The sequence below is a fragment of the Convolutriloba macropyga genome, chromosome 9 (genome assembly GCF_964194025.1).
Source record: "Convolutriloba macropyga chromosome 9, txConMacr16.3, whole genome shotgun sequence".
Lineage (NCBI taxonomy): Eukaryota > Metazoa > Xenacoelomorpha > Acoela > Convolutidae > Convolutriloba > Convolutriloba macropyga.
In genome coordinates this window covers 66,230,292-66,247,884 of record NC_134476.1, presented here as the reverse complement: position 1 = coordinate 66,247,884, position 17,593 = coordinate 66,230,292, and the positions used below count along the sequence as shown (strand labels likewise).

General features: G+C 38.8%; 1 long non-coding RNA gene across 2 annotated transcripts in view; it reads left to right on the top strand.

Annotated features, from left to right (window-relative positions):
* LOC142345542 (uncharacterized) overlaps window positions 1–15,799 on the top strand; it is a 168,777-nt gene extending 152,978 nt beyond the window's left edge. Inside the window, exon 3 of one of the 2 annotated variants that reach the window (XR_012759340.1) lies at window positions 15,644–15,799. This is a non-coding gene — a long non-coding RNA (uncharacterized LOC142345542). Of the gene's footprint in view, window positions 1–13,494; window positions 13,741–15,643 lie in introns of those variants that run through there. The other variant, XR_012759339.1, reaches the window with a different exon arrangement.
* Window positions 15,800–17,593: the final 1,794 nt, after the last annotated feature.

The window sequence follows — 17,593 nt, the reverse complement described above, 5'->3', positions numbered from 1 at the left end:
TAAGCCGCCAGACAGATACATGTAGCGCAATTACCACTTTCTTAACACAAAAGATCTCCCCTAATGTGTCAGTGATCCCCCTCTACCGAAAGGATCTCGAAGGATCTCCCCTAAGGGATCAGTGATCCCCCTCTGCCGAACGGATCTCCAAAGGATCTCCCCCCCGATCTTCCTGTATATATACGATACTACTACTACAAACACAAACACGCAAAACGATACTAATTTTTGTGCAATCTTTCAAATTTTCTTGAAACTTTTTGTTATTTTTTGAGTTTTTCGAGTCCTGGGGCCAGGGAATCTCCTTTAAGTTTTGATAATGAGACACTGCATAGTTTTTAGTAAATGGATTTGGTTTCGACATTTTAATGTCTTGAATTTTGTACTTTTTTAATAAAATCTGCAATAAAACCTATTCCACAGTCTGATAAAAAACTACTGCAAGGTTGTTGGTGTCAATTAAATTGTTTTCAACAATTTAACATTTCGAATTTATGAAACTTTTTGATAAAATTTGCAATTTTGCTAGTTTTTTGAAAATATTTTGTCTTTTATTTAGTATTTCTTGCCTCGGTAGCCAGGAAACCTTCCCCCGGGATTTGACAGTACGTTATTACATAACTGCTAGGGGGCAAGGAAATGGTTTCTAACATATTGAAAGAACAAATTTCTATTTTTCTTGAAATTTGAAGTGTTTCCGAAAAATTATTGATCTTTGAACCAATGAAATTTCTAAGGCTTAGAAATGGTTTACTAGATAGCTTCCAGACACAGAAATGGTTCTGAAGATATTAATATAACAAGTTTTAGCATAATTTTCTTAAATTTGCAAATTGTTTCTTTTTTTTTAAAAAAAAATGGTTTTTGTGTCATTTTCTAGTTAATCGATCATCAAGGGCCAATTAATTTTTCTCATTTTGTGCAGATACAATCCTGGACAAATTGTGCAGATATTTCAGAGACAAAAATTGGTTTTGAACATATTTTTGAAATATGTGTTTTTAAACGGAAAAAATTTTGCCTTAGGTTTAAAAGCTTCAAGGGTTTTAGCAATGAGTATATTTTCGTTTAGTTTTTATTTTTTAGGTTCTCAAATTTTTGAGATGATATCGTTTGTGTTTTGGCTGGCATTGCTCAATTGACCTGGTGGTCAGATAGAGTATTTTAAGTCTTTTTTTCAATATTTTGGATTGTATTTCAGGACTTGTCCCGGTATGTTTTTTTTGTTTCGTCGTCGCCATCGATGATTCTTACGACATGACTTCTTGGAAATGAATTTTTCGATCACTTGAGTGACTTCTACTGTTTTGCGGTTAAAAATTGTGTACGTGACGTCCTTTCTGCTTATTGGTCAATTGCGTATTTCACCTCACTAAAAAATGTCTTCTGAACTCAATTAAGGAACTATAATTTTTATGAACATTTACTAGTTAAAGATCAATAGTGCGCCTCTAAGTAGTGTAGAACTTATATACCCTATTTCTTGAGTATTAACCTTGAGTTTTCGATTTCGAATGTCAATTTTAAGAAAGCTCTTTTAGGGTTTTTCCCTATAGACCGTATGTGTCATAAAATTAACATGGAAGGCCACAAGCGTCTGTCGCGGTTTATTTCCGACAATCTGCCGGCTATGTTATGCGTATTGTGACCGGCTGGTGCAGTTGCTTTTGATTCTTTTCACATCTAGCTCTCGCTCAATTGGAATTCATTGAAACATAATAATTTGTAACGGAAAGTTATATTTGAAACGCACTAGATTTTTACAAAGGTAGATATATCAAAGTAGATATATCATAGTAGATATAACAAAGGTAGATATATATTTCATAAATTAAAATGACATTATTTACAACACAACAATTGACACCATCTCCTCACAGTTGTCATTACTTGCGCTTTTCGGCACTAAAGTTGCGCAGTGAGATTATGAGTAAGGCAACTATCTTTGCAGAAACATTTTTCTAAATAGACAAGACTATTACTATGCATTGAAATTGTAGCAATCCCCAGAAGACAATCAGTACCGTTTTAGGAGTTTTATACTTGTTATAATGTTGGCTCAGTTATTTTCTTGGAGAGGATGAGTTCGGCTTGAGTTTAAAAACAGGCTTACTGCAGCAAATTCTCACATAAACTGGATCACAATTTTATAGTGGTTCAATATGGTAATCTGGATCGCAATCTTATGGTGGTTCTATATACCATTGATGGGCGCAGTTTCAGTTAAGTAAGGGTCAAATTTGAGTGGTAGAGTCAACCAGTTAACAACTAAGTCAGGTGATCTTGTGCAGGATGCTGAAAGGAAGAGTCAAGAAGAGGTGAAAACGCTGTTTCTCTCTCTGGGCTTACATTTCTCATAAGACAGGATTGAACGTTCCAACCATGTTTTAAACAAACTAAAAGTATTTTCTTCGCAATTCCAAAAGTTTTTAAAGAACATTGAATCAGATTGTCTCGACCCCGAAAAAGATTTCTGCTTGATTTGAAGACTTTAAAGTTTGATCAACTCATCAATCTGTCAGATGATAACAAAATCGAAGACACTAAGAGATGAAATGATCCAACTGCAAAATTAGTACTAAGTTTCTGCTTACTGACTTCTTTTTGCGATGCAACAACCTTTATACTAATGAGAAATGACTGTGTGGGAGATGACTGATTTGACGATAATGCAAAACATTGAAAGCCCTGAAAGAGAGATTTCAGAGCGTGGAGACACCGACAGTGATGACTTTGGTGGTACAACAGGCTTCAAGAAGCAGGGGACACGTCTTAGAGATCCTTTTCATTACCTTGGTTCTCAGTGGTCTGCCAATGAGATTTGAAATTTTTTTATTCATGAAAGCTTCAATTACGGCACCAAACTTCACAGAACTGAGGAAACGGTTGCAGAACTTTCATGAGAGCACAGTACAGGGATAGAAGGAACGAAGTTCCGGGGCAGCTCTTAGCCACTTAAACACAGCAGACATGCTAGAGGACAGTGGTTGCAGAACACATAATGAAAAACATCGGTGCGTTCCTGGACTTTGAGCATATTCCATCAGTAGTCAGAAATCCCAACGGAGACATCTAGAGTGGTGGGCAGAGGTTGTGTTAGGATCAACATACCTTCAACTGAAAATGATTTCAAATGTGAACTCAACAAAGTTTTGTTCCTACCTCAATACTCTTCTAATCTCCAATCAGTCTCGAGATGCACCGACTAGGGACGTAGCTTCAATTTTGAGAAAGACGACAGCTGCACTGCATGAAACTACAAAAGGAACTCGGGTAAAACTCACTCAGGACAATTCTTTTTTTCCTACAATGCCATGTGCATTGAATTAGCACAGGCTATTGGGCTGTCTAATTTCAGCGGATGTGGCCAGGAAAGCACCCGAGACAGTGGGGAATTCGGAAAAGTCTTAGAGATCCTTTTCATTACCTTGGTTCTCAGTGGTCTGACAATGAGATTTGAAATTTTTTTGTTCATGAAAGCTTCAATTACAGCAACAAACTTCACAGAACTGAGGAAACGGTTGCAGAACTTTCATGAGAGCACAGTACAGGGATACAAGGAACGAACTTCCGGGGCAGCTGTCAGCCATTTAAAGACGCAGGCTTGCTAGAGGACAGTGGTTGAAGAACACACAGTGACAAACATCGGTGCGTTCCTGGACTCTAAGCATACTCAATCAGTAGTCAGAAATCCAAACGGAGACATCTAGGGCTGTGGTCAGAGCTTGTGTTAGGATCAGCATACCCTCAAGTGAAAGCAATTTCAAATGTGAACTCAAAAAAGTTTTGTTCCTGCCTCAATACTCTTCTAATCTCCAACCAGTCTCGAGGTGCACCGACTATGGACATGGCCTCTTTTTTGACAACCGCATGAAACTCCAAAAGAGAACTCGGGTAAAACTAACTCAGGTCAATGTTTTTTCCCACAATGCGGTGTTTTAGAGTTGTAGATGAGCTTCAACAGCGTGAAACGTGACGGTGGAATGAATTGGCACAGGCTATTGGGTTTTTTAAATTGCACCAGATGTAGCTAGGAAAGCACCCGAGACAGCGGTGGAACTCGAAAAAGTTGCAGTATGTGCGCATTGGCAAAGATCACAAGGTCACCAGTAACAACAGTGCTAGAAACTCAAGCATAGAAAGAAATGGAGAGAAAAAAGGTGAGCGCAGTAGAGAACAGAGACGCGACGGTGTCATTCAGAGTAGACTCAGTGCCAGGGTTCCAACTTTGCTTTGTGTCTGCAGACCAGTAAAAGAAGTTTACGTTTTTGAACTTCCTCAAGACAAAGAGTGAAGCAATGGCCAACTTGAACAGTTTTGCTTTCAGTATGGAGTTTCTCTCTGAGAATTTCATCACATACTTATTATACGCAGGCGCTACGCAGGAAAAGACCATACCAGATGTGCAAGCTGATAGCGAAACAGTACTTTGCTGGACATGACGGTATAATGGCTCATTGAATCAGAACTGCCCAAGATGAGGAGGATACAGGAGCTGCAGTTCTCCTTGCAGCAATGATCAGACAATTGGTTATGATACGAGAAGAGGTAGTAAACTGCCTATCTTTGTTTTCATAATTTTTCGGAAGAGGGACAGATAGGTCAGCAAACTTGCACTCAAGGCTCTGGAAGGAAGTTTTGAGAGTGATTCAGAGGGCCACAACGGATTACTCGTGTTTATACCCAAATAACGCAAACTGATCATTGCTCGAGAGGTGATCACCAAGGATTCAGACTTAGGGTGACAACTTGTCAACACAAAGACGTTTGTCATACTAGATGAGAGGTCTGAACAACTCGGGATCTGGCATCTTTTGGTGTACATCCAGGCGACGGCAGGAAAGAGAGACAGAGCTAATCTACAGTAAAGAAGAAGTGGCTTGACACGGAATTTTTGACCACTCAAAAAGCAAAGCTGATACGAGAGGCCTTCATATGTTGAATTGTCAGCACCATATAGAAGATCTCCTGCCACAAGAATGAAATAGAGAGAATGAGTATAAGTAGATGGCAGTGACACATAAGGCTCAACAAAAGAGACGGCTGACATCATTGCGGAAAGAGCACGGCCCAGACGTGTCACGTGAGCAAGGAATGTTCCGCAATTCTTTGGAGAAGTGAGATCCTATCTTGTTGTGACTGGGGGTGAATCTATTAAGTCACAGACTCTCTATGAAGCCAAGTATGGTGATGTTTTGGAGCAAAAACACAGGGCAATTAGGGAAGAGGTCAAAGCCCTCCAATGCAAAAGACTTGGGATCTAGTTAGACAGAGACATAATCCCGTGTAATTGGGTGTATAAAGAGAAGTTTGACCCAGTGGTTAAAGTTGACAACAAAATCCTATGTGGAAAAGGCTTGAAACGAGAGGAAGGACTTGACTACATTTATACTTAAGTGCCAACCTGCACGCCAAAAAATTTCAGGATTCTACTTCAATTATCAGCACATCAGGGCCATGTGACGCAACAGTTGGATGTCAGGACAGCTTTTGTGCATTCACCAATTGAGGAAGTTTATCTGGGACAGCCATAAGAATATGAGAAGCACAGATCAGATGGAGATGTTGAGGCTGAGCTTTCAGAACACGCTTGGGAAAAAGCATCAGCATAGAAACTGAGATAGGGAAAGCTCGTTTGTATTAGCTGTCTATTAGTCATCGTAATAGTCCCATTTTCAGTCGTAGTTAAGTATACAGTCATGTTCACGTGATGTGTAGACAAAGGGAGAAAAACTCAACACATCAACACACAGCAAAAGCAGTCGCAGAAAACGGCTTTCTTCCTACAGAACAGCAAAATACTGCAACAATAAACTTACTTGAGCAGTGAATAACGTGTTACTGTGTCTTGCGTTTAATTTATTCTTGAGCAGTAAATTGTTAATGTGTCTTGTGTTGAAAGTTATTCTTGAGCAGTATTTTGTTTGTTACTGTGTCTTGTTTCTACAAAATTTTTCAGCTGTAATTCAACTGTTACGAGCCCCAGCTTCTGGTATTTCAGCTCGTGAGTACAAAAGCAAAACTAAAATCAGTTAAGGTTTAAATATTTTTGCATAAACAGGTGGTAGACATATATCTTTGCCTTCTATTTGTTTCACTTATCGGATTGAACTGGTATACATAAAGAAATCCCGTATTGTTTGATCTGTTGTAAAGCAGTCCAATTTGATACGAAAAACTAAGATCAGCCAATATTCAGAAATTGAACTTGTAATGCAACGGTAAGAACATAGCGCATATACAGTTAAAAAAGCGAACTGCAAAGAACAGAGCATCCGGACAGATTTGGAACCGCTGAAACGAACTGGGCGGTGTAAAACTTTCCTCGTTGCAACCGATTGGGAGAGCAGTCGGTACATTTGGTCCGCCGACTCGGACGGTGGAAAACAAACCGCTGTCCAATTTATTGAGAGAATTACGAAGCCAACTTCTCATCGAGGTCATTAGTAAAGAATCAAGCTGCTGCGTAAACTACGGAACCAAGTGACTTCTGCACGGAGTCGCAGCAACCTTGATAAGCAGATTAGGACCTGCTCGGAGCAGCGGCCACAAAAATCACAAGAGGTTTACGATATTATGAAGAACAGGGACCGGCCAAGCAAACTCAAAATATTTTATCAACATTTACAAGGGATCGACAATCGATTTCAGCAACTGCTGGACAGACAGAGTGGTTTGAATTCCTATCGCACAGAACAACAGAGATTCTTCAACAAGTTAAAAGCCGTCTGCTTACCATTTGTGCATGGGGAGAAAAGCATGTCAAACCAGTAAAGTAGTTCGGTTCTACAGAACAATGAAGGAAAATCACCTGCAGATAATTCACAGTCAGGACAAAATCTTCGTCTCTCATTGGGGAATCGTAATGAAAACGAAGATAATGGCTGCAAAACCTCGAGCCGGAAGTCAGAGAAAGCTGAGAAACTAGCTGCGATGGAAAAGGATTTTTTGTCCAAGCTTCGATCGCAGAAAATGGAATTTGAGATGAAAAGAAGATAACTTGAGCTAGAGATGCAACATTTCGAAGAAAACGCTGTACTAAACCTGGAATACCAAAAAAGCCTTTGACATAAAGGATTTAGACTCAGACGATGATGCAGCTCCGAGTATGCGCAGTAGATCCCCACTCAAATGGAAGGAGCCCAGAAACAGATGTGTTCGCATGGCTTGACCGATCAAGTAAACCTGAAAAGGCATACAACCAAAACTGTGAACGTTCTTAAAATGAACCAGAAAACACTTACCCATGGGTAACTATTATTGAAGTTTGGTCACGCAAGCCAAGATCATCAAGAAGAGAGCGTTACGGTTTAACCCAGAGTCAAAAAAATTTTGTTTACGACAAACCCAGTGGTAGCAGTCAACTATCCAAACTTAAGCAGTAGCAGTCAACTATCCAAGCTTAAGCTAAGTTCTTTCGACGTTAATCATCCTGAAAGGCCAGAGAGGTCAAGAATGTTTGTCGATATCGTGAAACGACGCAATGTTCCTAACTCAGCGAAAATGAGCCAGTTGAAAACGCTTTTAATTGACAAATCCAAGTCAGCAATATCGGGTATGGGTGTTCGGGGTCTTTCTACACTCAAGCTTTGTCACTAATAGAAGAAAAGTTCGGTCGCCCACATCTGATCGTTGACGCCCAGCTTGAGACGTTGCGTAAACAACAGCCTATAAAAACTCATGGTTGACATGCCTGAATTAATTACTCAATAACGCTAAGCAATTTCGTTAACGTTTTTAAGCAATACAATTACGACGGCGATTTAGAATCATGCGCAACACTTCATCTTGCGATTGAAAAGTTGCCCCCAAATCTCAAAGAGAATTGGTGATTTTATGTAGATGATTTCCAGGATAATAGACCTGATTTTCCTTAAAAACTGGTTAGGATAAATGGTATTGGTGCTTGAAGGGTTTCCAGCTTTTAAAGAAGAACGCAAATATAACAGACGTAAAATCAAAGGAGATAAACTTTTCTTCAAGACATCGAAATTCAGTGCAAGTTCCAACGTAAAAGAAAGAAGGCCAGCACAAAGCGATCAGTGTCCGCTAGCTGATAGCATCCATCGTGTTTGAAACTGCTAATTATTCAAAAACATGAATATCAACGATCGATATATAGCAGTGAGAAAGCAACGCTCATGTTATGGATGTCTGGGGAAGAGACATGCACTCAAAGACTGCAATGTCAACACTTGCGGTATAAACAAATGTACCAAAGAGCACAACCGATTGCTACACTCAGAAAATCAAATGGACGAAGGCAATCACGAAGTCAATATGAGCGCTGCAACAATAAATCAAGGTAACGATGTTACAAGGTTTTTTCAGATAGTTCCCGTCGCAGTCCAGAGTAGATGCAACCGACTAAGCACATATGCTTTTCTCTATGGTGGATCAACGGTATAATTCATCGATCAAAGCATTCGAGAGAAATTGCGAGCTCGAGGCACAGATGTTACGCTTAATATGGCTGGCATTCACGGAACAAAGGATCTGAAGACCGAAAATGTTCCTCTAACAATAAGGGGACTGCATTCCAAGGTGCATCTGCTTGAAGCGTTCATACATCCGTCGATTTCATTGGGAAATACAAACTACGACTACAACAAACTGAAATAAAGTTTCAGCCACTTGAGTGTTTTTGCAAACAGAAGTTTTGCTTTGATGGAAGTCGGAATCATTCTAGGTCAAGATGCCTCTGAACTGCAAAAGGCATTAGAATACAAGATAGGAACAAGAAATGAACCTGTCGCTGTGCTGACGGAATTTGGATGGGTAGTCAGTTGACCCAAGAAGGGCAAGAGAGAACAAAATGTTTGTCATTTCGCCAGCACGGAAGATGCAAAATTGGCTGAAAATGTTCAATCGTGTTGCGACATAGAAACCTATGCTCCCAAAATCAACGTCGTCAGTCAGTCAAAGAAAGAGCAACAAGCTCAGAATTTCTCAGAGAACACGTCAAAGTTTGCAGGCGAGCGGTACGAAATGGGCATGCTCTGGATTGAACCAGAACCCAATTTTTCAAAAAACTATGGCTCAGCCCTAGGTCAGCTCTATCCACTTGAAAAAAAGTTCCAACGAGACCCAAAAATAAAAGAATTGTATCAACAGTCAATTGATACAGATTTTGAAAAAGGTTTTGTGAAGATCTTTGTTGAATCGGAAGTCAAAGTCACTTTCAGAAAGGATTGGTATTTGCCACACCATCCAGTACTAAACATCAACAAACAGGGTAAAGTTCGCCGTGTTTGCAATGCTGCAGCCAAGTACAAGGATGTATGCCTAAAGGACATGCTATTAGCGGGGCCCGATCTATTACACAAATTGATCGGAACAATATTCAGATTTCGAGAGGGACAAATAGCCCTAACTACAGATATTAAATCAGTGTTTTTGCAAGTGCAGGTTCCTGAACAAGATAAAAGCTGCTTTAGATTCCTGTGGCGACCAACAGTGAATGAACCTGTGCAGATTTACGAGTATCAACGTCATTGTTTTGGTGCAAAGAGTTCACCAGAAAGTGCAAATTGCGCTCTAAAGCGAGTAGCAATTGACAATGAGGACGATTTTCCAATTGCATCGAAGGCAATTCAAAGGAATTTCTACATGGACGATTTCATCAAGTCAGTCGACACTCCTGATGAAGCTATCAATGTTTTCAAGCATTTGCAACCACTTCTGTCGAAACATGGATTCGAGCTAGAAAAAGTGGATCACCAGCTGCAATAAAGTTAGCGCAGAAATACCCGAGGACTTAAGATCAATCATCAACACAAAGCTAGCGGAAGTAGAGCCTAGTAATTTGGGTTCGTCCGTACTTGGACTTCAATGGACTGCTGCTGAAGATTGCACTCATCACCCAGAGGAAGATCTTGTCTCTAGTTTTGTCATTGTTTGATCCTCTTGGGCTGTCTGGACCATTCACTGTTCAACTGAGACGACTCCTGATGGGCATCTGGACAAAAAATGGTCAAAATTGGGAGAAATTAGTGGAACCTAACGAAAAAGAGGAGTTTCTGAAATGGAAAGACCAGCTTACAGAAGTAGCACTGACCAAAGATACTTCAGCACAGCTAAGGACAAATGCGAACTTCATGTTTTCGCTGAAGCATCTGAAGACACAATTTGCGTAGTGGCATACTTACGTTCAAAACCCAAGGAATACTCAGCAAACTTAGCATTTGTAGTCGGAAAGTGCAGAGTCGGACCGATGCCACGCGCTTCGATACCTTGTTTGGAACTAGAAGCGGCAGTCAAGGCAGTGAGACTGAAAGAACAGACATTTAAGGAACACAAATCAGAGATTCAAACTTTTAAATTTTGGACAGACTCTTCTACTGTTCTACAATGGATACACAGCTCTCACCGCAAACAACAAGTGTTGGTAGCCAACCGAGTTGCGGAAATTCTAGACACAATTGAAGTTACACAGTGGAATCATAAGAGTGGTATCAACAATCCAGCTGACATCGGACAACAGCCATCAATGTCGATCAACTCAAGAGAAGTGAATGGCTCACTGGGCCGGCCTGGTTGAAGCAACCAGATCACGAATGGCTTGAGCAGGTGAAATTAGAATTCGCCTCCGATGAACAAAACGAACAATCGGCCTTCAGATCTACAATAAAAGCAAAAGACCCAATCGTTCAATGGGAACGACTCAGCAATTTCAACCGACTTGTTAACACAATGGCATACGTGCAGCTCGTCTTTAACAAACACAAGCCGGCAACATAAACAATAAGTTTCGAGGAAAAAAATTTGCACAATCACGCAATTTTAGACAATTGCAGCAAGAAGGAAATTACAAAAAGCAAACTTCTTCAATTTTCACATTTATTGACCAGCGAGGACTCATTCGTGCCAAAGGCAGAGTAGGTAAAAGTCAATTGAACTCCGAAACAAAGCATCCAATACTGGTACGTTGGAAACATCATGTACTTGAATTTTTCTTGAGAAATGAAAACAAGAACAGCTATCACGAAGATGCTTAACATGTTAAAAATTTAGTTCAGCAAAACTTCTGGATCCTAAGCATACAAAATTCTGTGAGATCTATCAAAAAGAAATACATTACGTGTCGGAAAAGAAGAGCGCAAACAAAGTCACCAATAATGACAGATCTACCTGAAGAATGATTATTCGCATCAACAGTGTTCACAAATGTGGGCGTAGACTTTTTAGGACTATTCAAAGTAAAGATTGATCGAAGAAGCGAAAAACGTTGGTGTTGCTTTTTCGCATGTCTTACTATGCGCGCGATGCATATAGAGATGGTACTCAAGCTGGATCCTGATAGTTGTCTGAACGCAATTATCCGACACCTTGCTCGAAGAGGCAAACCAGTAAAAATGATTAGGGATAACGGGAAAATCTTTGTTGCAGCGGAAAGGGAATTGGCAGAGTACATAGCAGCATGGAACTAGGAGCAAATTAAAGAATATCTGACTCAACAAGGAATCAGATGGAAGGTCAACCCACCTGCCGCACTACATTTTGGAGGAGTGTGAGAAAGATTGGTCAGTAATTGCAAGAAGTCTTTGAACGCAGTGCTGGGCAATCTACCAGTCAGTGAGGTTGTTCTCTCAACCAGGATGTGTGTTGTTGGGCAAGCGCTGAATTCGTCAACTATCGAAAAACTCCTCTGCGCATGGTAAATATGGTAGACAAACGTTTTTGTTACCAATTAGGAAGTGGTTTGCAGTAACAGCTTCTAAATTGGTATCATCAGAACTGACCGGCGTCAGCATTTCAGCGCCTGCTCAACAAGACATATCGTGGTTGACAGAACATCCTCACTGACTGACCGATTGCCCAGCACTAGCTATATTGCCTTCTTGCAACTCCTGAACATTTTTTCCCACACTCCTCCAAAATGTGGTGCGGCAGGTGGGTTGAACTTCCAACTGATTCCTTGTTGAGTCAAATGTTCTTCAATTCGCTCCTTGTTCCATGCTGCTATGTACTTTGTCAATTATCTTTCGGCTCGAACAAAATTTTTCCCGTTATCGCTAATCATTTTTACTGGTCTGCCTCTTCGAGCAATGAATAGCTTAATAGCATTCAGACAACTATCAGTGTTCAGCTTGGTTACAATCTTTTAATGCAGCGCGCGCACAGTAGGACATGTGAAAAGGCAACACCAATGTTTCTGGTTTCTTCAAACAATCTTTACTGTGAATTGTCCGAAATAGTCCACGCCTACATTCGAGAACACTGTTTATGCTATTATCGTCCTTAAATTAGATCTGCCATTAATGGTGACTTTGTTTGCGCTCTTCATTTTCGACACGTTATGTATTTGTTTTTGATAGATCTCAAAGCAATTTGTATGCTTAGCATCCAAAACGTTTGCTGAACTATTTTTCTAACATGCTCAGCATCTTCGTGATAGCTGTTCTTGTGTTCATTTCGCAAGAAAAATTCAAGTACAAGATGTTTTCAATGTACCAGTATTTGATGCTTTGTTTCGAAGTTCAACTGACTTCTACCCATTCTGCCTTTGGCAGCAATGAGTCCTTGCTGGTCAATGAATGGTGAAAAATGAAGGACTTTGCTGTAATTTGGAATTGCCTTCTCAACCTTCTCAACTTCATCTCTTCAGCTAACTGCAATAGTCCAAAAATGCGTGCTTGTGCATTTTTTCTTTCTTTGACACTTATTGTTTTTGTTGCCGGCTTGTGTTTGTTAAAGACAAGCTTCACGTTTGCCATTGTTTTATCCTGTCGGTTGAAATTGCTAAATCGCTCCCGTTGAACGATTGGTTCTTTTCGTTTGACTGTAGATCTGAAGGCCGTTTGTTCGTTTTGTTTGTCGGAGGCGAATTTTAATTTTACCTGCTCAGGCCATTCGTTATCTGGTTGCTTTAGCCAGGCCGGCCCAGTGAGCCATTCACTTCTCTTGAGTTGATCGACATTGATGGCTCTTGTCCTGATGTCAGGTGGATTGTTGATACCACTCTTATGATTCCACTGTGTAATTCAATTGTGTCTAAGATCTCCGCAACTTGGTTGGCTACCAACACTCGTTGTTTGCGGTGAGAGCTGTGTATAAATTATAGAACAGAAGTAGAGTCTGTCCAAAAGTTACAATTTTGAATCTCTGATTCGTGTTCCTTAATTATCCGTTCTTTCATTCTCACTGCCTTGACTGCCGCTTCTAGTTCCAAACGTGGTATCGAAACGCGTGGCATCGGTGCGACTCTGCACTTTCCGACGACAAATGCTAAGTCTGCTGAGTATTCCTTGGGCTTTGAAAATAAGTATGCCACTGCGCACATTGTGTATTCAGATGCGTCAGCGAAAACAAATGTAACAGCTAAAATTTAAAACCAAATGAACTGCGAAAAACAGAGTATGCGGACAGATTTTGAACCGCTGAAACAAACTGGGCGTTGTAAAACTTTCCTCGTCGAAACCGATTGGGAGAGTGGGCGTTACAGGATATAAGTTAGCATGTTGACCACATAAATAAATTTTTGCTCTGAAACAGGCTGCTGACGACTACTACAAGGAGTTGGCGGATTTCCTACAGACAATGGTTCATCAGAAGCAGGACTGTTCCTTGCTTAATCACATGAGCGGAGACATGTAATCACATCTTCATAATCATACAAGCATCCAAAAGTATGAGTGTTCTCCATTTTCAAGAAAACACTAGAAGCAGTCTTTCACTTGAATGACAGGGGCTACACTGGTTTTTGAGCCTCATTATCAGACAAAAAGAATGTAGAGTCACAGTTGCCCAAGAACGCTACACAGAAACAATGTTTGATTGGTTTCAGAAGGATTAATGCAAACCCTCAAGAACTCCGTTTGACTTGAATTTTAAACTTCAACACAGAAGGGAGACAAAGATCAGTTCTCTGTTTGGCCCCGCTGAAGTGGTCAGACATCATGTTCACTGTCAATATTCTGTCTCGACACATAAGTGCACCTAGGTGTTAACACTGGCTCTGCAAGATAGACAGTTTTTGCAAGATTCTGGCAGAATCTTGCAAGATAACCATCTGGTCTCGACTGGGGTCCATTATATTTTATTTCAGCGATTCTTGTACTTAATTCACTACTTGGATTGTGAACAGTGCTTAGAATGTAAAAAGACGTAGCAATTTTTGGAAAAAGGAAGTAGATGGCATTTCTTTATCATAACTTTTTTTAATAAACAACTTTTTTCTCTTTGAAAATAGTCTCTAAATATTAAAGTAATATTTGGTTCCATTCTTTTTACCAAAAGCATTTTTATACGATTAGTATACGGAGTTTTGAATTCTCTCGTCTTTTTCAAAATGGCTGAGCTTTTTGACCTTACGCGGGTAATATCCAAAAAATTGAGTAATTTTATAGTAGATTTTGTCACTTATTTCCAGATTAAAATTGTAAGCGTGTGTATAAACTCGTTGCAATACGCGCATTTACATCAAATTTGCTTCAACATTACCGCTTTCCACAGGTTCAGTATCTAATTATAGAAATAAGAGAAAGTGTGATTGCTGCTGCATAGTTTGACGAATACCCATCTTGATTAGAGAATTAGAGATAGGATAAGGTTTTTGAAGCAGTTAAGTTGAACAATGAAGCACTTACAAATATTTTTCATCTAGCCTGTCATCTTTTTTTCTTACGTTTATGAGGGAATGATTTAAATTTGAAGACGTAAGTAGGCTAGAAATATATAACAACTTAGGCGGTGAAATTCTGATATTTTATTTCATAGTCGTGAAAAGAGATTTTTTGACTGAAGCTGGGTTATTGCGCATTTTTTTAATGTGGGCAATTTCCAAGATGAAAAACTAACGAGTTTTGGCTATAAATTTTGTGTTGTTTTCCTAAAGTCATTGTTGTTATCAACTGCCTTAGTTTTTCTCGTAGATATTCTTAGAATTTTTCCATTGAAATATAATTCTCATGTCCATTACTTTAATATCTATCAATTACCAGCTTTTTTAATTGAAAAGTATAAACCTATTTTTGAATGAAAGGCGTCTCTCAGCAATTGTGATATGACGTAGGCCGCAACACAGAGGTAGTGAGCGTAAAAAATTTTTTAAAAAAATAAAAAAATTTAGCTTGATAAAAAGATATATAACGATAGGAAAATTTTTCTAAATCAACAACCTCTATTAGGGATCTATCAATTACAAATATAAAGATAGGAAAATTTACTAAATCAACAACCTTCGTTAGGGTTTATAAATATAGTTTTTTTAAGTAAAATAGTGTATTTGGTAAAACAGTTTACGAAGTAAAATAGTCTACTTTGTAGCTAGAGAATAAGAGAGAAGTCAGTTTACTAATATATACTAAGATATTTTACTTACTAGTCGATTTCTAATAAAATTTTATCTGCTGCCAATAATTGGTTAATATTATTTTATATTCCATCAATTTTTTGAAAACTATTACAATGCTCACAAATATCGCTAGCTCCGTGCATCTTTTTAACATGGCTTGTAATACTACCTCTAGAAATATGGAAAGGGCAATAATTTTAACAAGTTTTTTCTGACAGACCTTGCTTACACGTACTTTTATTCTTACCAAAATTACTATATTTTTAGTAGTATTACATTTAATAGATCTTTTTACAATCGTCTCCAGATTAATATTATTGGAGATGTTTTCTTCTTCTTCTTCTTTAGCTCTAGAGTTATAGTGAAAGAGCCTGCGACCTTGGTTCCCCAACATAGGCAAGGCCCGGTCATCAGACCTGACGCTAGAGCTACTATTATGGCGAAACATTGGCGAATCATCAACTCTAACGCTACAAGTAGTCCTTTTATTATGACAATCTTTCATAACACGAACACAACCCAATCTTTTATAAATGCACACAACAGAATCCAATACAAGCTTACTATGGAAACCAGTGTAATGAACTTTTAAAGCAAAATAATTGTTAAAGTCTTTTATAACACTCTAAAAACTTATGCATTTAATAAAGGGACAAGTCCAATCGGATGTAACAAAGTATACTAATTACTAATACAAACACTGATAAACTATATTACATGTATATATATATATATATATATATATATATATATATATATATATATATATATATATATATATATATATATATATATATATACATATATATATATATATATATATATATATATATATATATATATATATATATATAGTTATATATTACAGATTCCAACTGGAACAAAACCTAAGTTGCTTAATGTTTAGTTTATACTTTCACCAATCAGTGAGAGCCAATGGTTGCATAATTGAGTGACACTTCTGTTCATGCCATTTTTTAAATGCCAATTAGTACCACGCCTTATTCGCGACGTTTGAAACCGCTTCCTTGCAGTTCTGCCTTAAGCGAAGAATTCTAAAGTTAAACAATTCAGGATTGATCCTTGCTTTTTTCGCTTACACAGTTATAGCAAACAAGATGGCGCAGTCAACAATGGCTCGCTCTCCTCTTGGAGTAAACTTTCTCTGTGACAAAGGACACCAACCAGAACTAGACAGGGAGAAAATGGCTAGCAACAGTCAAATTAGCAATAATGGTCAAGGACAATATTCCAGCGGATAAACTATTACAACCTAAAGCATATGGATCTGCTTTCAGAGGACAGATCTCCAAGGGAAACACTAAATTACACCTTAGCAAAAAAGGACGCCCAGCAAACAAACAAAAAATGAATAACACACATGCACCCATCAGCACAGACAGCCCCTGGTTTGACAAAATAAATTACATCAAACTGTAAAATAAGGGCCCAATCCTACCAACACCACAAACAGGAAAAATTCAGGACTGTCAAAAATGCGGCGACAAATTTCTACAAGGACATCTAAACATCTGCTCAGAGAAGAACGAAGTATGCAGAATGTAAGAAAATAGGCCATTTCGTCAAATTATGCAAATCAGAGATGCCACCACGCCCCCATATAACCCCCAACAAAGACGACACACAAAGTATGCAGGAATGCAACAACAACAAAGATACAACCAACTGGCAACAAAACAAGTACAACAAAAAATAAGAAACATAAACGAAGAAGAACCAATCAACACCCAGGAGGAAACAGAAGAGCCCATCGATCCAGAAGCAGCATGTTTCATAAGAGAAATGATGGAGGACTGGCAGAATGTCAACTTCATTCAATCAATAAATTTCAGTGATGAGAAAGTCAGTGACATAATAAAACAAAAAGAGGAGAAATTTGGATAAAAAACAAACAACAAACAATTGTACTGGTTAGCGGACACTGGAAGCCCAAGAAGCTTCATGAACACCGAAACCACACATAACCTACTGGTTACGCAAAAACAGCAAAAAAACACCCCGACAAATCAATCGGAGAGTTCAGATGCTTCAACAACAACAAGATAAACATAACAGGAACAATCCAGGTGCACATCGTATCAGGATCATCACATGCAAAAAAATGCACAATACTACTGGTGGACAACAACACAATCAACATAAAGGGAAGAGACGTAATGGACCAACTGGGACTATACCTAACCATGTCCAAGACCGATATCAGAGGTGAGAACAACCTATACAAAATATCAAACACACACCAAAAAATATCCAAATGGATATTCACCAAACACCCCC